General features: G+C 37.6%; 1 long non-coding RNA gene across 1 annotated transcript; it reads right to left on the bottom strand.

Moving 5' to 3' along the window:
• Positions 1 to 50: 50 nt before the first annotated feature.
• On the bottom strand, positions 51 to 20145 carry LOC124555543. Its single transcript, XR_006968560.1, has 3 exons — positions 19897 to 20145; positions 16929 to 17132; positions 51 to 385 (listed from the first exon to the last, which is right to left on the bottom strand). It is a non-coding gene; the product is annotated as an uncharacterized LOC124555543 (long non-coding RNA).
• Between the last annotated feature and the right edge of the window lie 1648 nt (positions 20146 to 21793).

Raw genomic sequence — 21793 nt, forward strand, 5'->3', positions numbered from 1 at the left:
AATTCCAAACTGTTCTCTGGAGAAAAACAGATTGTATATTAAATTGACTGTTCAGTTAACAAATTTTCATTGCTTTCACTTTCACAATTATTTGTAACACAGTAACATGAGTTTTCTGGAAGTTACTACAATGTCCTTAAGGTTCATGATAAGTTTTAAACCTCACTTCAGAGAATATAGTACATTTACAGACTGTCAGTCCATTATCCTGTTCTTTGGTCATATTGATATTAACTTTCCAACTGCCTCCACGACCAATGACCAAAAACTTCAGAACTATCACAGTTCACTATATGGCCAGCATTAATCTTGCATGCAAATTATTGTGAATCTTCTGCAAATTTTTGTCTTCCTTCTAAGTTTTAATTGGTCACCATGGTCACTCCTGGACATAAAAGTAAAAAAATAAAATTAATATTGTTCCACAACATATAATTACTTTCCTTGGCAGATTAAACTATTTTATGCATTTTTTGTTAAAGTCTTGGTCCTGAAGTAAAGATTTTTAGAGTTTCATGAAAACTAGAATATGATGACAATGCTTTAGGACTGGTACAAACAGAACAGTGCAAGTAGAATGAAGCAAACTATTCATTCAAATGCTTAAAATTACTACATTCCACAATTAATAGCTGAGACAAATTGCTCACTATATTGTTATAATCTAAGAAAAAATAACAATGTTCAATGAAACAACAATTACTTCTACATCATTCCATTCACTCAAAAATACAGCAGATGATACAAAAGACAGTTACGAACAACAATATCAGCATTCATACTGACTGTGAAGTCAGCTGATAACTACCTTTTAAGAGTAATTTGAACAGGGACTAGTGATGTTGCATACGAGAAGGAAAATGGTGTATCAGCTGGAAACTTCCTCGGATGATTAAGTACACAGAACTATTAATTTCTTGTGGGCAAAAGTATCTCGTGCACAGAGCTTCAAAATGGAATTTTGATGGCATATGCAATATTATGGCAGAAGACCAAAGCAATGCAAGAAGGCTAAAAAGTGCCACCAACTATAAAGACACAAGGCTTCATTTAGAGCACAGAGGACAATTCGCAGATAATGCACAGTTATTATTGAACACATTGTTGGGATTTACAGTGGAACTGATTTCCATTGCCTGTGACCAATGATAAGTTTCACTGTATCTGCACCTGGTACATTCCTTACTCTTAGACTTGCGAATCCAGTGGAGAAACTTCTTTCCTCACTCCGCAGAGGACTGTATTCCATTATGGAAATTCCTGGCACATTATAACTGGGCCTCTAACATTGATTGTAGCATGGGTCCAGGTTTGTGTCTAATCCAGCACTCAGCTATATTGTTTAAAGATGTGTTTCAAATTTCCTTCAGTGCTACACAGTGGAAAGTCAATTCAATATGGACAATGTTATGAGATTATAGCACTTCACCCTCAGGATGATGTGAACATAGATGGTACAGAGACATATAATTGTCTGTAAACTAAGATCTACCATTTGCAACTTTGAAAGAATGGCGGACACACAGTTACTGTTGACTGGCTGATATATTGTGTACTCTAGAATACATATACCAATAAGTGCAGAAAATGTGAAACAGATTAAAATGCATCAGTGAATATACATATATAAAAACTGAATACATGTGGCTGTTCATAATAAATAATGAGTGAACCAGCTACTCTGACACTAAAATTTCCTCCTTGCAATTTCAGGAAAGAGCCTTAATATCACGTGGGATGTTAAAATTTGCTTCACACTCACCTCACCATTTCCTAAACTAAATGACATATCCCCTGGCAATTATCATCTTACGTGTACAACGAGAGGCAAAAAGATTGCCTGGCCTGAATAATTTAGAGTCCGACAACAGAGCATTGCACATGTCTAAGTTCAGAAGTGCCAGTGTTCACAACTCTAGTGGTCTGTGGAGCTTCAGCTTGGTGTTTACATTGTCAGATATAAGCAATAATAATGTCCTGATTCTTTGCAATTTAACACATCATACCATTTCTTTTGAAAATCATTATTCAAGCATGTAGAAACGGTTGAAATATAAGAACTCCACGTTAGTAGAATTGCTACAATGATGAGTGTTCCACATCTGTTTCAGTTGCTGAGTGGATAGGCTGACAGTTTACGAACATAAAGGACTAGAGTTCGAATCTAACTGGAGGCAAAGGTATTTTTTTATTTCGACCTGTGAAGGTAATATTTTAAACCTTAATTCGCTACAAATTGTGCAGTTGTAGGCTTTTCTAGGTTCAATGTTCTTTCAAAAGATTCAATTTTATAATAGTTTAATCTTTAAACAAACAGACAAATGATCATAGTAAAAATATTTATTTGTGATTACTTCGACTGCCACCTGGTACCTCTATAGCTTTCAGCTAAGAGAAATGTATCAGCTGATTGGTACACATCATAGGTCTGCTTCGAAATGGCTGATGTGAATGTTTGCGAGTGAGTAACTGCTTTCTTTGAAAACAGTGTTAGTGCATCAGACACAGGACATCATTATGGTGTTGATGCTTCCACAGCAAGAAGATGGTTTAGACAATTTAGAAATAATGGTGAGGTAGCAAAACATCCAATACCTGGAAGACCTCGAGTCTCTACATGGAGATGATGAAAAACTGGTGACGGTGGCCCAGAACGCTCCTTTGTCACTCATCTGAGAACTAAGGACAGCTTCACATTTCCTGGACTCGCCGAGGACCATGGAATCGGGTTCCGTTATGTCCTTATTGAGGAACCATTGTCTGACTAACATTCTTTGCATAAACTAGCAATTGAGTTCCTGGGAAGATGTCAACTGGAGGAAAGTAATTTCCTCAGATGAATGCACAATTGAGTCCATGAGAAGAAGTTCTGCTCTTGTTTACCGCACAGATGGGCAATCATATGATGTGCACTTAGTGGTCACACAGGCTAGAAGTGGACACACAAATGTGAAATGTTGGGGCTGGACATCTTACATGGGTGCAGGAACCACCCCTCATCCTCGCACACACACCAGCATTAGAATTCAGAGCTGGTTTCAATGGAGGGAGAATATTATTCAATGCCTTCCGTGGCCTCTAAAAATCACCTGATCTCAATCACAACTTAAGAAGACTCTGTGGGACAATTGGCCAAACCCTCCTCCGGGAACTGAATGCCCTATGAGATTTGGTTCATTCTTCACGGGAGAGAAATGCCATGGTTGATGACTTTCCATAGACTTGTCAATTCTATGCTTCAAAGGATCCAAGCTGTTCTTGATGCCAATGGAACGTGGACAAAATACTGAAGCTATACTTAGCTTACTCTTCATTTTAATTTCATTTTCTGTAAAAGGCCTGCATAGTTATTAGGCCAACAATATTAATTTCAAAATACAAATCTATTGGCAGCTATATTATTTGTATTTCATGGGAGATCAGATGAATATCACCCTTCAAGGAAGATAATTTTTATTGTTATGGGAGGTCAGATAACTTTTACCTTCCAAGGAAGATTATGTTTGGACATCAAATTCACAAACCATAATTAGTTATTTACTGAAAAGAATTAAAAAAAGATAAAAAAGAAAATAAAATTTAACAACAAAAAGTAAAAACAAGTAAGAAACATTTGCAATGCGATAAAAAAGGGTGCAGTGAATTTGCTGCAACACATACTACAGCTACCGGAACAGTAAGTGGACACACTACCAAGGAGCTACCTACCTCTTCTTTTTAGCATAATGATAGAATAGGTCTACTGTAGTTGATGAACGAATATTTTACTGGAAACAACAAATACTGGAAGGCGTGTCCACTAGGTCATGTAAACTCTGCTTAAGGACTTCAAGAAATATGCTAACCAGCTGATACGTTTCTCTTAGCTGAAAACTAAAGACACACCAGGTGACAAGCGAAGTAATTACAAATAAATACATCCATTTTCAATGGTTTTACTATGACCACTTGTCTGTTTAAAGACTAGACTATTATAAAACTGAATCTTTTGAAAGAATGTGGAACCTAGAAAAGCCTGCAACTGCACTGTTTGTAGAGAATTAAGGTTTAAAACATTGCCTGCACAGGCACAAATAAAAAAAAATGCTAGCTGACTCCAGTTAGATTGGAACGCTCGTACTTTATGTTCATAACCCGTCAGCCTATCCACTCAACCACTGAAACAGATGTGAAACACTCGTCATAGTAATTCTACTGATGTGGCGTTCTTATATTTCAACCATTTCTACATGCTTGAATAATGATTTTCAAAGGAAATGATATGATGAGCTAAACTGCAATGGATCTTGTCATGTGCTGTATCCTAACTATTGTACTGCTTCTATTTGACAATGTAAACACCAAAGCTCCACAGACCACTAGAGTTGTGAACACTGGTACTTCTGAACTTGGACATGTGCAATGGTCTATTCTTGGACTCTAAATTATTCGGGCTGGGCAATTTTTTTGCTTCTCATTGTACACATAAGAAGATCTTTGACAGGGGATATGCCATTTAGTTTAGGTATTGATGAGGTACGTGTGAAGCTAATTTTAACATACCAAGTGATATTAAGGCTCTTTCCTAAAATAACAAGGAGGAAATTTTTGTGTCAGTAGTTGGTCCACTTATTTATTATGAACAGCCACACATATATTCAATTTTTCTTCACTGATGCATTTTAATCTCTGTTTCACATTGTTTGTCCTCATTGGTGTATCATATTCATCTCTAATTGTTATATATAGGGTTGTTGAAGTTGTTGAGTGTCTCAAAAACAATAAATCAATCATTCAACAGTAACTACCTGTCTGCCATTCTTTCAAAGTTGCAGATGGTAGATCTCACTTTACAGATAATGATGTGTTCAGATTTATAAAGGGTGCTGATACTGGGAAGGTTGATTCTTCTATTCACTGCTTATCACCTCGTATATGAAAATATGTTTTGACTCATTCCACATCCATGACTATCATTCCACTTGGGATATGTGGAAGGTATACATTAGCACATTTGTTTTTCTTAGTAAATATTTATTGTGTACCGTTGTTCCTCTGACATGTTCTACATCCTGGATGATCTCACTATAGGGGATTAGGAATGGAAAGGATATATAATCCAATCTGAGGGTGGACAAGGAACTAATGGCATTTCCACATCAAGGATCCAATAATCTTTCTGATCGTTCATCTTATTTTGATAAAGTCAAAATATGAACAGTCATGTAGGAAGCATTGTTTTGAAGTTATATTTTTGACTGTGACACTACCTACAGCCTTGGCCATTGTTGGCTTAAACGAACAAAGTTTGTCACATTGTTACATCATCAGACCTTGCTCGTGGTAAGTAGGTTAATGCTTACTACCCTGTTGCAAACTTTTTGTGTGTTGTGCTGAATAGCTGTGGATGACCATTTTGGTCACTGCTTTGGGTGTCCGTTTCTGTTATCTTGGATAATATGGGGTGTAGATGTCAAGCAGATTCATATCTAACCTGACATTTCCTTTTCAAAGTCCTGTGTGGCAGTGGTGTTACTGTGATCTCAGAGGGACATTGCTAGTGCTTAAAATTTGAATAGTGCTTCTTATCAATCAGAATTAGTAGCTACCATACAGTCTCCGGGAATTTTGGTGTGTTGCAACTGTGCGTTTCCATCTATCTTATTACCTTATTACTATACACCAACCTAATAGGAAGACATAGGGGTGTCTCAATAATACAGTGTGTTATTAGCTAACTAGTGTGTTATTTATTTGGTGGTGTAAGAACCTCTTCCTGAGTTGTTTCAGTTAATGTAAAGAGTAACTATGCCACACCACTTTGAGCACAGTGTAAGAGCTGCAGAGCAGGTAAGGGCAGGTGGTTTTAACAGGCAGAGGAAGTGAGAATGGACTGAGTCTAGTACACAGAACCAGAATGTAGGTCTCTGTTATCAATCAATCTTGCAACTCCATTATTACTAAACTTACAGCCATGGACAGCTTTTTCTAACTTATGCTACCAGCTTGTTTTTGACGTATTCCTCCCACTCATCCTAGATCGATGCACTGATTATTCATGAGTACACAGCCCAAGATGTTTCAAGGTAGTGAAGTTCTAAATTAATGCACTAAATAACAATGGATAAGGAGGTTTAATGCTGAAACATGATCTTTCTTGAAAGTGCGAGGACAGTGTGCAGTGGCTCGACATCATGCCACAGTGGCTCCTTTTCATTATTTTCAAACATTCATCAGCTTATTCATTACCTTTAATTCCTACATGCACTGTAAATGGATAGAGGTGGTGGACTCCATGTCCTGGGCTATTTTCTCTCTAACATGAAAGCTCTGTCTACACTGCAGGTCCTACCACTGTGGCACTTAAAGAAACATAACGTGCACAAGTGTCCCCCAACTTCAGATCTTTCAGCTCTGGAAACAACACGAGTTTCACATAAAACATTAAATTCGGGAACCTCATTACCATTTTATTGGTACTGTGTCCTCCATATGGAACTGTGGGAATTTACAGAGTCAGTGATACTCATTACCTGTTGCAAAGCCATTGTGCAAATGTCTCATGAATCTGTACTGAGAAAGTTACACACCAGTTGTCAAACTTGATATTTTTACCACAACATATTTCAGAACTATGTTATCCCATTATACAGTGCCATAAAACAAAAACATCAATACATTGCAATACTATATGTGCTAACAACCCCACAAAAATATTTACATCATCCTGTAGTATAACATACGTTAAAACTTATATACCATTAGGCACCGTCAAAAATAAAAACCCAGCAACTAACATGCATCGTCAAACATAAAACTCTTCTTAGACGATCTCATGCTGACGTGTTATACTCTCAAGGCACAATTGTCAACTGTGGGCAACCATATGAAACTTCCTGGCAGATTAAAACTATAGACACATTGTCCAAGATCTTGGGCTGCGGCGCGTGGCTGGTGCGGACACCGTTTCAGCACTGCATCAGCGACCAGTGCAGTGTCGAAAGCTGTGCGACTGAGGTGTTCTACCTATTTGTCACATGGTGTCTACACAAAGAAAACTACAATGAGACACTCACAGAAAGTAATACCCAGTGAGTTAGTCTCTCAGCATCAGTGTCTTTAGATTTAAAGCATCATAAGTACAAAGGCACTTTGTTCCAGCACCGTCAGTTGGAAAACTGCCATTTTATTGAAAATTCCTTTCCTTGTTAAAAAAGTTTTTCTGTTCAAAGGACTGGAAATAAATAGGGGAAAAAATAATGAAGCTAATATGCTTTTAATTTTAATAAGTCTATATTTCATGGTATTTAAGTGATATTTTCAAGAACATATGGAGAAATATTAGGGACTCATGTCGTAGAAATAGAAGAGAGAGAATGTGGAACACGATCAAATGTCTCATTGCAGCCAAAGAAACTGGTTCTGTATGATCATTAGGTTTTCCTCAGAAAAGTTCAACACAGAAGACAGTAAGTAAATTTCTTGATTTTAAGCATACTACTTTCCTCTGCCAGTAGTTTGTTTTTTCGGCTTCAGGAAAAATAAATTTGGACTGCTTAAGTGCTTGCAGAAAAAAGTAACAGCATTTCAGTCAATGTTTTATATGACATTATTAGACATCTTAATTATGAGTTTTCCGTTAAATTTCACTGCTGTAGCTCTAATAATGGAATGTTTTAGCATTTTGTGAATGGCATTAAAAATCCTGTTTCTTTTTATCAAAACTTTTCCTTTCTCAAAAACTGTTACTCCTACAGCTATGAAATTTTTACTGCTGTTTCATTACGACTTAAATATCATACAAATACTAACTACTCATTTCACCACCTCTCGAACAAAATTTTTCCCTGTTAAATTCAGTGGCAGAATCAATCAGCTTTGTTTTGTGATAACTCCCGATTGGCAACAGTTAAGAATCATTTTGATTGCTGATCCATTATAAAAATACAAGGACAAAAAAGATGTGTTGTCAGCATTCGTCTAAGTGTAGCTAATCGGTAGTAGTTGTAGAACAAAACTGGCCAATTTTGCCACTGAATTCACCAGGGAAAAATAACATTATTTTATCAATTTTGGTTGGAGGACACCATAGCTGTTTTCATAAATTAACTGTAGGAAATACTGCACTCAGCCAGAAGTTTTATTTAAATGAATATTATATCATTACCAGTTTCAGATCAGAGCCCACTGTCAGGTGGTAGCACCGACTACTTTTACATTAGTGTCATCCTGAAAAGCCCTCCTTTTCATATTATAGGAGGGCTTTTCAGGATGACACAAATGTAGAAGTAGTCAACACTACCATCTGCCCATGTGCTCAGGCCCAAAACTAGTAATGGTATAATAAAATCATTTCGAGAAACTTGTGTCTTGTTGCTGTATTTTCTACAGTGTAATTCAGAAATAATCTTGTTTGAGAGGTAACTCAATCAGTAGGAATTTTTTCCCCCATTTGCATTATTATTCTTTTGATAGATAAGGTATAATAAAGCGGCATTTAAATTGTAATATCAGTAGAACTGGCAGTTTTATAGAAGGAAAACACTTTAGCCTGGAAACGAGATTTGTTTTGCTCTGTTTACAAAACGGAAAAACATTCATCTCCAAAAGTATTAGAACTACAGCAGTGAAATTTTAACTGCAAACTTGTGATTCAGATCTCTAGTAACATAATTTAAAGCATAGACTCAATTAGTGTTACTTAGGTGACATGACGATTCAACGAAATTTAGGTAGGTCCCTAAACTTTCTCCACACACTGTATTGATACATTTGATGAACTAAAACAGGAAACACACACATCAAAAAAAGGTTTGCTTCACTTCAGTTCCGAGAGTTCTGGAACTTGTACAGAAAATTGGAATAGAGATCAACATAAACATCATTTCCATCCTTTTTATTGCTCATGAAAATCACACATTGCATGTTGTACCACCAAACAGTGAGACCTTCAGAGGTGGTGGTCCAGACTGCTGTACACACTGGAACCTCTAATACCCAGTAGCACGTTCTCTTGCATTCATCGTGGCATACTATCCACAAGTTCATCAAGGCACTGTTGGTCCAGATTGTCCCACTCCTCAACGGCAATTTGGCGTAGATCCCTCAGAAGGGTTGGTGGGTCACTTCATCCATAAACAGCCCTTTTCAATCTATCCCAGGCATGTTCGATAGGGTTCATGTCTGGAGAACATGCTGGCCACTAGTCGAGCAATGTAATTATTCTGAAGGAAGTCATTCACAAGATGTGCACGATTTAGGTGCAAAATGTCGCCCATGAAGACGAATGCCTCGCCAATATGCTGCCAATGAGGTTGCACTATTGGTCGAAGGATGGCACTCGTGTATTGTACAGCTGTTATGGCGACTTCCATGAACACCAGCAGCGTACGTCGGCCCCACATAATGCCGCCCCATAACAGCAGGGAAGCTCCACCTAGCTACACTCGCTGGACAGTGTGCCTAAGGTGTTCAGCCTGACAGGGTTGCCTCCAAAACACATCTCCGACAATTGTCTGGTTGAAGGCATATGCGACAGACTCTCTTCAGCTGTACCCGCACTGCATGGTGTGTTAGTTGCAAAGATGGACCTTGGCATGGACATCTGGAGTGGGGGGGAAAAAAAAGTGTGTTGAGGACAAAAAGTATATCATTCTTTTTTTTGGGGGGGGGGGGGGGGGGGGAGAAAGCATCCGCAGAATTGAAAATAAAATACCTAGAGGCACCTACTGAAAAATATATAAATTTATTTCTGCTGAGCATGGGTATGGCTATGAGAACACAAAATTCCACTATTTTTGTTGTGTCGAACAGGCATATGGAATTTAGGAATTAAGTAATGGATATAGAACTCAAAAATGAGAAGTATAAAAGTGTCAGAACAGACTGATATTTGACGATGGTGATCTTCAGGGCACGATGTATATCCTTTTAAAATAAAATTAAAGTGTTGTTTGATTTTTTACTACATTTTCAAAGTAGCTTAAAACAGCTTGCCATTTTAATGAATACAATCTATTTTAATTTCTCTCTCTCTCTTCTTTGCTGTAAACCTGTCAATGGTGGGAGAGTGCATATGGGCTTTTATCACAGTCACTCAGTATTATGCAGAAGTTATTACCTAAATGATATGCAAGAGTGTTAATAAACAGCTGTTTTCCAAACATTTCACTGTTTTCACTTTAAAGAAGACATGTGACAGCATGTAGCAGTAAGGGGTTTAATTACCATCCGTAAACATTTGTTCTGAATAATATAGCAGGTGATCAAAAAGTCAGTATAAATTTGAAAACTGAATAAATCACAGAGTAATGTAGATAGAGAGGTACAAATTGACACATGTTTGGAATGACATGGGGCTTTATTAGAACAAAAAAATACAAACGTTCAAAAATGTCCGACAGATGGCGCTTCATCTGATCGGAATAGCAATAATTAGCAAAACAAAGTAAGACGAAGCAAAGATGATGTCCTTTACAGGAAATGCTCAACATGTCCACCATCATTCCTCAACAATAGCTGTAGTCGAGGAATAATGTTGTGAACAGCACTGTAAAGCATGTCCGGAGTTATGGTGAGGCATTGGTGTCAGATGTTGTCTTTCGGCATCCCTACAGATGTCTGTCGATCACGATACACTTGCGACTTCAGGTAACCCCAAAGCCAATAATCGCACGGACTGAGGTCTGTGAACCTGGGAGGCCAAGCATGACGAAAGTGGTGACTGAGCACACCATCACCAAACGACGTGCGCAAGGGATCTTTCACGCCTCTAGCAATATGTTTTTGTTCTAATAAAACCCCATGCCATTGCAAGCATGTGTGTCAATTTTTACCTCTCTATCTACATTATTCCGTGGTTTATTAAGTTTTCAAATTTATACTAACTTTTTGATCACCCGGTATGTTCTATGATGTGCTAAAATTTAACGAGTTGTTAAACAATTAGAACTGTGACAAAGAAAAAAATTATTTTACTAACTTTAGCCCAAAATTTGAGTAATACAGCAGAAAATAAGCATCACTGCGAGTTTTTCAGCTGAACTGACAGGTTTTGTGAACAGAATGCATTTTTTTCTGTAAGGCGCAAAACATGCACAAACTAATATAAAATAAAGTCTGAATTTAGTGTCATTTACAAGATGCCCGTAAATCAAAATGTTTTAACAACCTTCACTATTATGTGCTGCAAAAATATTATTAACCTTCATTTTCTTTATCATAAAGTTGAGGGGCCATTATAATATCTCATTTTCTTCTTGTAGTAAAATATCTAAGTAGTCCTAAGGCAGATTAAATTTGACCGTGGTTCTTTCCATCCCATTGCTGCTGATGTCACAGCTGTGCTTGGGCCATTGGGAAAGAGTGGCAACTGAGCTAGTGCAGCCCATTTTGCTGTAGGAGGGGGTGCTGTCACAAGCTACTGTCGCGCCAGGACATCACTACAGTGGGGACAGAAATGCCCCTTGGACACTTCTATCTTCTGATTTAGCATGCAGACATAGTGCTTTCTTCAAGCACAAAAATCTACACTTCCTCTAAATTTGACAGCAGCCCCCATTTACCCTGAAAGTGCAATATCCTCATGTCTGCAGTTTTACCCAGCTGCCTTTAATTTAAAACTGAGTCTTCAGAGTATGATTCACCAACACAAGATGTTCTAGGAACAGTTATATGTTTGACAATGCAAGTTTTCTGCTGTTTTTTTTCTTTTGATTGGGTCTAATTGCTAGCTGTAAGGCATGTTATACTGCAAGGTGATATGAATATTTTTTCTTTATACATTTGTTAATATGTGTAGTGCTGCTATAAATTAGTTTGTTTCCTTGTTTTATAGTTCTGGACAATGGGATAAGGTAGTCCTGAAACACGTTCCAGTAAAAATATCATGTATGACAATTGCTGCATAATGTTCTCAGTACTGATAATGATTAACATTTACAGAAACTGACTTTTCATATGAAATGGAAAAGACAACACTTTTGGCCCGTACCAGGGGTACCCTTGGTCTTGAAACAGCGAACTGCAAGTTCTATAGTTTCCATGCCTGAGGATATGCAAAAGATAGAAAAGCCGCCTATAAACAGAAGCACTGGATAAGGCTTCTAATTGTGCGTGTTGTGCAGTTTTCAGAAATAGCAAACATTTAAGTTTTGGATGGGCAATCTGATACCATCTGGTGTTCAGTCCTAAGCCAAACATAGCTTACCTGATAACCTTCTTAGTAATGAAATAATCACTGAGCCATTCATAACTTCTATAATGGAATTTTTACAATTTTCCAAGTTGTTTCTTCCACATATATATTCTCTGCATGTTACCTAAAATTATGTAATCTTCAGTGTATGCCTGTGGCTGCTTCTCTACCATACAGATCCCAATATCAATTATTAAATTTACATCTATATCCGTCATTCATTTATTTTGATAATGCCTAACTTTGCAAATAATCATCTTATTCACTATAATTACTTGCACTAAATTCCCATCAGTATCATCAAACAGCAATGACCTAACTGCAATAGTTACAAGAAGACTGGAGGTAATTTTGTCTAATGAAAGCATCCTAATATATTTTTGGTGTTACTTAACCGCATACAACAGCTAAGTCTTAATAGCAATCACTGGACTACACTGAATGAGGGTTCTTTTAATTGTGGGTCAGACATCATATTATTCAAATGTGAGTGTCCTAAGGGCTTCTTGTACTAAGATGATGAACGGTACAACACAGAAGACAGAAGAAAGGAGGGAATACTTGGATAAAATGCCTTATTTATAACTAGACTTTAGGCACAGAGCACCTCAGATTCATGTAGAATAGTTAAGTAAATTTCATATGACATTTCTATCCCAGCATTTACTATACACCATTTAGCGAAACTGCGGAGAATGTAAGTCTGTATAGCCAGGCAGGGATTGGAACCCTTATACTCCCATACATGAGTTCAGTACCTAAAACACTGCAACACACAAAAAAAAGTTTCTGATAAACTCAGTTAATGCAGACCTTAGGTTGCACATACAAACAGAGAACTTTAACAATCCAAAATACATATGGTTTTATCTGAAACCGCTGTTTACTGCATTTACAAAACATGCCAAGAGTCCCACTGCACTACTTAGGCGTTACTCGCCTGAAACAATGGAATGGAAGTTATCCATCTTTAGCACTTAGCTTGGCAAATACACAGACAGGAAATCTGCCATGGATCAGTTACGAGGGTAATGTCTCCACACTTATCTGAAAAGGAAACTGCAAACAGTAGAAAAATATTTTAGGGATGTCCTTTGGTGGAAAGCATCATCATCATCATCATCATTCATCATCATCATCATCATCATCACCAGATGCAAAAACTGAGTCAATTGTAAACAAAAATATTCATCCTAATTTTAACAGAATACTTCAGCAAGAGCAGCCATCGCCTGGAGGGGGAATAGTGACCATTAAAAATAAAAATGTTTAGCAGCCACTAGTCACATACAACTCTCCTTTATTTGACACGTTTCACCTGTCAGATGCGTCCATCTCCAGAAATTTAGCACCCACTGGCCACACAGATGTGGAGGTGTTACAATGTACTTGGTGCACAACACAGTGATTCTCCCTTATAGTGGTCAGACAGTGTTATCGGAAGCTTGATGAAGGGTTATGCCTGTTCCAGAATTCGCACGCAGTCCAATATTGGGCCATTGTCAAATTCGTGTGCCCAACAAATCTGAATACGGCACAATATGACCAGCCAGCCAAATGGAGAACCACAATGAGTTTTCTTTCAAACTCTGTAAGATGCTGATAACATTGTCTCACACAAGTGTGCAGCATCTCTGTGCAGTTCAAAGTGATCACTCGACATCTGATGCTGTTCAGACCACATATACCCTACTAGAATAGGTAATAACGCTGAACACAAAAAACACTAACACACACTGGTAACTGTTGAATCGCAGATAACTGCAAATTTAATTATTTTCATATCTGTGGAAAATGTGTTCGTGTATGAAATTACATCGACATCCAACGGTCTTCCGGGGGATTCACTTTTTTGTCATGTAGAGCGACTGATAAACTTTTGAAGATGATCAGGTCTGATGAGCGAAACATGTCAAAGGAAAATCATATGCAACTTGAGGCTACTAAACAATTTTATTTACAACACTTCAGGCTTTGTTATAATTTTTTAAATTAATAAACTATTCATGGTTAATCCACATCTGGCTAAGTCTGAGCTTGCAATAAATGAAACATAGTGGAATACCATTGAAAGAAGTGGAGTGGGGCAACTACTGATGCCAATCCCGGCTGGAGCAACAGAACTTACAAACAAGATGAAGCAACATCTAACACCACCACATGAAAGTCAAACAATGTTTTACACATGAAATACTTTTGTGTATTCCAACATGTCTGTGCCATGATAAGCTTAATTAAGTAATTACCAAGACAGAAAAACCATGAAAATTATAATCTTGTGTTTCATTATTCAATCCATTGAACAACATTCTACCAATACCACAAATTACTTTGTTTCAGTCTTAACAATATATGGAGAAGTATCATGGTGTCATTGGTAAACTGCCATAAATACCATTTTAGTTTTGTATCACCATGAATGTCAGATATATTTACTTATATGAGTACTTTTGACACTCTCTGACCAATAAAAGTGCGAACTTGTCATCTGATTGTAACTGCTGAATTAGCACAATGAGAAACTTTTATTGTTTCAGCATACTTTTGGCTACAGTATATTAATCCAAATTCACGATATTAAATTGCAAGTTCATATATGAGGAGTGACCTGGAAAATTTTTCACTGCCTCCAAATATGAACTCAAAGATACTGGTGATCCATCTTTTCCTTCTCATTTACTATTTTTACCTTTCCAGCATGTCATGTCATTAAGTGGCTCTCAAGCTAGAAATTATGAAAACATACACACATTTCTTTTGTAACCCATTATCTTTAAATCAAAATGACATATTACAACAGTAACTGCAAACTACATTTTAGAAACATGAAGGGTATCATTCACACACTGATTAAGATCTGGATTCTACAGAGGACAGGTGTAGGGAGGACTCGTCACAGAAATGTGTTTATGGAAGCTTACGTCCGTAATGCAATATAACGAGGTACCCTGAAAACAGAATTTAGTAACTCTGCATTAGTAACCCCTGATAATGATGGAATTCTTCATTGTTAACCGAAATTTCATTTACAACTTAATTTTAATACTGGTATCGGCATATTTTGATTCGGTGGCGACCCATTTCAGACATGCCACACGGAAAATATTTAATACATCATATGATACCAGATTAAGAGACTTCCTTATTAAATATTTTTAGTCCCACTTGCCAACAAGATGACCCAATATGAAGTGTCAGCTTCAACAAGGGTGGAGTAATTGTTTACTGTACTGAACGGACTGACACTGACACAGGCTTTTACTCAGTGCAGTCCTAGAAAGTCATATTTGAGTGTTTTAAGTGTACTCTGCATTGCATTATCACATTATTATTATACCTTCCACAATTTTTAGTGCACATGAAGCACTGAAGTTAAAAACTGCATATAAAATTTGATGGTTTCTTTGCACTTTTGTCAATTGTACACAGTGTTACAACCGTGCAATATTTTCTTTCTTTGAATTCAGAAATATCAGCATATTTTTGACATGCAACAGTAGAATTATAAAGGAATATAATTAACAGTAGTGAACTTTAATGTGTAACTTTTATAGTGAATATGTAGCTGAACAACACTGCCAATAATGGGAGCACACTCACATTCTACTGTAAAAGATAAAAATGAGCATTACAATTCACAAATAACACACATGACTCCTACATAATTGAGGAAGCTTCTTGATTCCATAACTTTTACACTCATGACTCAAAGGCACACACAAATTCAATCATAATTTGACATCAATGAAACACAGCCACTCTTCCAACCACCTAACCAGGTCCTTTCTTGTGGCCTACTCTACATAACCAAAACTATAGCATAGTTTAAAAAATGTACTGTTGAGGGGTCAGAAATGGGTTCCTGTATGAGGATTATTTCAATTTACTTCATTTTTCACTAGAAACAGCTGAAAGTTTTCTTTGTGCAAACAAAACTGAAAAAGTTTCACTACAGTTTTGAACATGTTCAGAGCCCAGCAATAATGTATCTCCGAACAAGGAGGGGGGGGGGGGGGGGGGGGGGGGGGGGGGGGAATCAGTCAAGATCAAACAGTAAATGCATCAACTTGTCCATTTCTCTTTTGAAATTTTGTAACCCACCTATCTGGTTAAGGGATTTAACATTCCATGCTCCGAATGGTAAAATTCCAGTTTTGGTTTTCCTGATGACCACATCATCCTAATTAGTCCTTACCAGGAAATCTGAATGGGGAACTGCTTAACCTTTGGAATATTTTGCTCAGGAGGATGCAATCATCAATTAGCAATACAGTAGAGCTGCATGTCCTCACGGAACTGTAACACTACAGGCTCATCTTGCTTTCTGCCATTCACAGCATCAGAACATGAAGTCCATATTGGCAGGTGTTTCAAAGCCAATCAGTCTGTAATCCAAACTGTTGCCCCTGCAATTACTGGAAAGGCAGCTGCCCTGTTCAGGAACCACTTGTTTATCTCGTCTCTTCACAGATACCCCTCCATTGTGGTCACACCTACAGTAAAGCTATCTGCATTGTTGTATCGTTGACGCACCCAAGCCACCTCACTTTTGGCAAGGTCCATGGTTCATCGGGGGTGGTAATCATTATATTGTTTGACATTGTGTGAAACCAAAATAAGTTCACATTCATTATTAAATTCAGTGAAAACATAAAGAATAACAAACCAAATCCAACAAGATGCAACATTTAAAAAATATTTTTATAGTAGGAAACAGTTACACACTTGCTCACTGAAACAACACTATACTTACATAAATATTCCAACTTCCATTTTGTAGTCAAGATCTATTTGAACATTTCATCCAAAATTGCACACATTTTTTTTACTTTCACTGCCATTTTGGCTGCTTATCAAGTTACATCTAGTACTCTTCTGGAGGAGTAAACTGATTTTTCAGACTCCATTTCATGCCCAATCTTGTGTGTTGCCAGCAACATAGCAACAAGTGTCAGCCCTGAAAGAAATAGAGCAAGCATGCTTAATATGACTAATACCTCATAATACAGAAAAAATTGTGTTATATTAATTAGACTTTGCTGTGTATTTTTCATCACGTAAGAACCATTGCATGACTCCATCATTACTCAGTTCTATTAACACTGACGTGTTTAGTCCTCATATTTGGATTCATGATTGGGAACATGTATCACATAATAGGTGCCTGTATCATATGTACCCAGTTGCTTTAACATCTTCAATTGGGTTGGGTTGTTTGGGGAAGGAGACCAGACGGCGAGGTCATCGGTCTCATTGGATTAGGGAAGGATGGGGAAGGAAGTCGGCTGTGCCCTTTGAAAGGAACCATCCCAGCATTTCCCTGGAGAGATTTAGGGAAGTCAAGGAAAACCTAAATCAGGATGGCCGGACGCGGTATTGAACCGTCGTCCTCCCGAATGCGAGTCCAGTGTCTAACCACTGCGTCACCTCGCTCGGTCACCTTCAATTACTACCAATTCAGGAGTACGGGCACTTCCAACTTCGAATTGTATGTTTACATAACCAATTAACATACAATGGAGGCAAACTTGTGATCTCCACCTGACATTTCCCTATGACACCTCATGCAGGCTGCATCAGTTTTACAAGCCAAGAGAGTAAGGTCCAAATTCTAGAATTTCTTTCAGTCAAATACTGAACAGTAACAGACAGCAATATTATCCAACATGCTGTTGACCATTTACATTACACCATGAATTCCTATGATTTTCTTATTACCATTCCAAGTGTTTGGCTGCTTCTATTAAAGTGCTGAGTGCAGGTAAACATTTACTGTGTAATTTGTTATTATTCATGAAGTTCGTCTATTGACGAACAACTGAAGTTTCAACATGAAGAATGCCCTTTTTCAGTTCCTTTATGGATTCCACTGAAAGACAGAAAGTCAGTAGGATCTTGCTTATATGGAAAGCAAGGCCTTTCAAATGATCAAGTTCTCTTCCTATGAACATGCTCTTTATTAATGAGAATTCAGTTACAATATCATTGCACTGATGATTATTATGTTTATTTTAATTATGGCAGACAGTCTGATGTTTTGTTATTCTAATTTTTTCTCAGGAGGTTTTGAATATGTTACGATGTAATCTATGACCATGTACCCTTGACAGCAATGTTCAGCTCTCTACTCCTTTCAATATTTATAAAAATAAGTGTAATCTTTTCCTGTTCAGACAATTTGTTCAAGCTGGCAAAGCCAATGATTATGAACCATATAAAGCTTATTGAAAAGACTGAACTATTGGCATATCCTGAAGTCTAAATACATCATTTTCATTCCATACTGAACACTTTTGTTTGTAATTATCTAAAACTACAAAGTAAATTCAGGAACATTGAATTTGGTAGCAAACTACTCTCTATTATCTCAGTGTATATTATGTATAGTAATACTTGAGTCACACAGCAACTACAAAACATTCAACGGTGTCTCATTACTTAACTCTCGCCAAGGATGCTGACAAGTACATCTAATATCGAGCACAGTTGAACCAGATGAATAGCACTACATTTTGTCTTGGTCTAGTCAATTTAGAAAGCCACATTTGTACATTTAGAGGAATCCATCCCTTAAAATACTTCTTCCAGAGCTCTTACTAGGGGTGCCTACATCACACATGAAAAGCATCCACATGAGAAAAAGTCATAGTTTATCAACTTCATAGTAGATCAACCTAAATAATACAGTTTGCTCCTAATTTATACAGAACGTCTACTACTTAATTTTTCTGACATCAACTTTAACAATTACAATAGTTCTTTATGACAAATTATTTCAGGTTTTAACTGAATGTTTAGAACATTCTTCCTGCACCAAGATCTTTTAATACAGGCCTGGGCAATACTGACTATTCATATACTTTATAGTCAGAAATTAAATTTATCACAAGCAGTCCACTTAAAAAACAAAAACAAAAATGAGGCTATGATCTAGGTCAATAAAGCCATCTAGTGTTCACCTTTAAACAGACGGAAATTACAGAAAATTCCCGAACAGACATCTGAATCTGTTTGTACTCTCTCATCGACATTAAGATGTACCAAGTTAGGCACAGCTGGGGCGTTCACATTGGTAGGAGGCAAGGTACATGAAATGGAAGAGGAAAGAAGATTTGTGTTGGTTGGTTTTGGGGAAGGAGACCAGACAGCATGGTCATCGGTCTCATCGGATTAGGGAAGGATGGGGAAGGAAGCCGGCCGTTCCCTTTCAGAGGAACCATCCCGGCATTTGCCTGGAGTGATTTAGGGAAATCACGAAGATTTGTGTTCAACTCCTTATTGGCAACAACGTTAGGGATGGTACTGTCCATGTCCTTCCTAAAACAGAAATACCAGAATTTCAAACAACTAGATAAACTCCAACTACAATTCTCGCGAATAAATTATCTGCCTTTTCAACGACCGTTTCCTCGTCCATTACCTATAATTTGGTGAAGTAAACAATATTAAATAAATACTACGTCAATCTCCGTGTGTAACCTGCCAACAGATATCTAATAACGTGTAAATACCAAGCTCGTGAGTGCAGTTAATTCAACACATCCTATAGCTCACTAAAATCCTAAACCACGGAAAGCATGTATCTCACACAAATTAATCACGAGTCTGCAAACTGTTTAACACGACAAGAAAAGTACCGTGGCGAAATACTGTATGTAGTGATGAATGTTACTGTACAGAATTAAATACATTTAAAGAAAAGCAAGCAAATTTTTTTGTACCTCTTTGTCCACGGTGTTGGTAGTTTCTTTTTGCTGATGAACGTCATCAAAAACATGTAACAGCGGATAACCGAACCATATACGTTTGCATACAATGTCTGCATCACTGTTAGTTCTTTGGCTGTTTCCCATTTTCGCTTCTCCCGGAGGCCTGCAGTGTTCGATAACTGCGGGTGACGTCAAAATGACGTCACAGTTTCACAAAGTCTTGTGAACTGCTGGTCACCCAAACAATACATGGATACTCCTCGCTTCACAAGAATTCCCGTAAACGTGACGCCATTTAGAGGTCACGCGCAATATCGACGACCATATGATTGGCTATCGACTTTCTGACAAGGGCGAATATGTATTATTACTGCTCCTCCATTCACTTGTAACAATTTAAGCTGTCTTCTTAGGTTCCTACCTAAACACTCACTCTGTAGTCGCTACATATTCGGAAATAAAGAGAGAAATAATTGTGAGAAAAATTTTTACTGCAGCTCATTTTAGTCGCATTATTTAAAACCGTACTCTTAGGTTCCTCCCGAACTACATCCTCGGGAAATGCCACACATTCGCAAATAAACAGCGAAATATTTGTGACAAAGACGAATATGAATTTCAATGCTCCACGTTTCACTCGCAGCGACTGAAAATGTACTCTTGTAGTGCGCTTAAAATTAGTTGCGACTTTGACAGTTCAGTACGGAGCGAGTGAATGGAAACCTAGGGCCAGGGTGCGCTGAGCACTTCAGCAGGCGACGGAAATGCCAGGCCTACTCGGCGCGAAACCTGTGAGCCGCTCAAGTTGGCCGACCTGTAGTTTCCTCGAACGATTTTAAGGGAGCTATGCAATAATAAACTTTGAGACGCGCTTCATTCTTTAGCTTGATGGTGAATTACCTATCATTAAATTAATAGTCATAGTTATTGAGATATTTCGATATTAGCTAAAGTACTGCCAGAAATTCTTAAAGTTTGCAGTGAAAAATAGGGGCCGCTATGAATTTGCGTTTGGCGTATGTCAGGTCATATGTTGCTGCATATGAAATTTAGATACGATATTAAATTATTCTTCAAACCTGGATGGATATCGCCTATGTGTCTCCAATGTCGAAATAATGGAATGTATATAAAGGGTTCCGTCATAAACGCACTCGCCAGTGAAAAAGGCAGAATGAAATATTCATATATCACTGGTAAACGGTCTGAGATACCGAAACAAGATTTTGGCAAAAGATAACACGCAAAGAGAACAGTATTTTGTCATATGATTAATACGCGAAACTTCCATATCTACCGCAATATTCAAGCAACTACAAATGTTCAAATGGCTCTAAGCACTATAGGACTTAACTTCTTAGGTGATCAGTCCCATTGACTTAGAACTAATTAAACCTAACTAACTTAAGGACATCACACACAGCCATGCCCGAGGCAGGATTCGAACCTGCGACCGCAGCAGCAGCGCGGTTCCGGACTGAAACGCCTAGAACCGCTCGGCCACAACGGCCGGTGGAGCAACTACAGATTTTTTTAAATGAAACAATGTAGTTTTTAAGGTCCATCAATAGCGTGTGAAACGAGATTTGCCGTGGGTTTTGCAACAATATAACTGAAGAAGCTGCACATTTGTTTTTATACTGAGAATGGGCTTTCTCATAACCACTGATATGCCTCGCCCTCAGTTGATAGTTTAATAATACAATGTTTTATGATTCTGCCATGATTTCAACTGCTTTAGAATGTTAGATGTATACCTGTAAACTCTTCTGTGTTTAGTCAAAAGAAGCAGATATTAACACAGTAACAAGAGAGGTGATGTATTACTTAAAACTCGACACACTCCTTCATGATTCCATATCTCCTCAGCAATATTCTTGGCTGACAACTTGAGACCAGTCCTGTGATG

The sequence above is a fragment of the Schistocerca americana genome, chromosome X (assembly GCF_021461395.2).
Source record: "Schistocerca americana isolate TAMUIC-IGC-003095 chromosome X, iqSchAmer2.1, whole genome shotgun sequence".
NCBI classification, from domain to species: domain Eukaryota; kingdom Metazoa; phylum Arthropoda; class Insecta; order Orthoptera; family Acrididae; genus Schistocerca; species Schistocerca americana.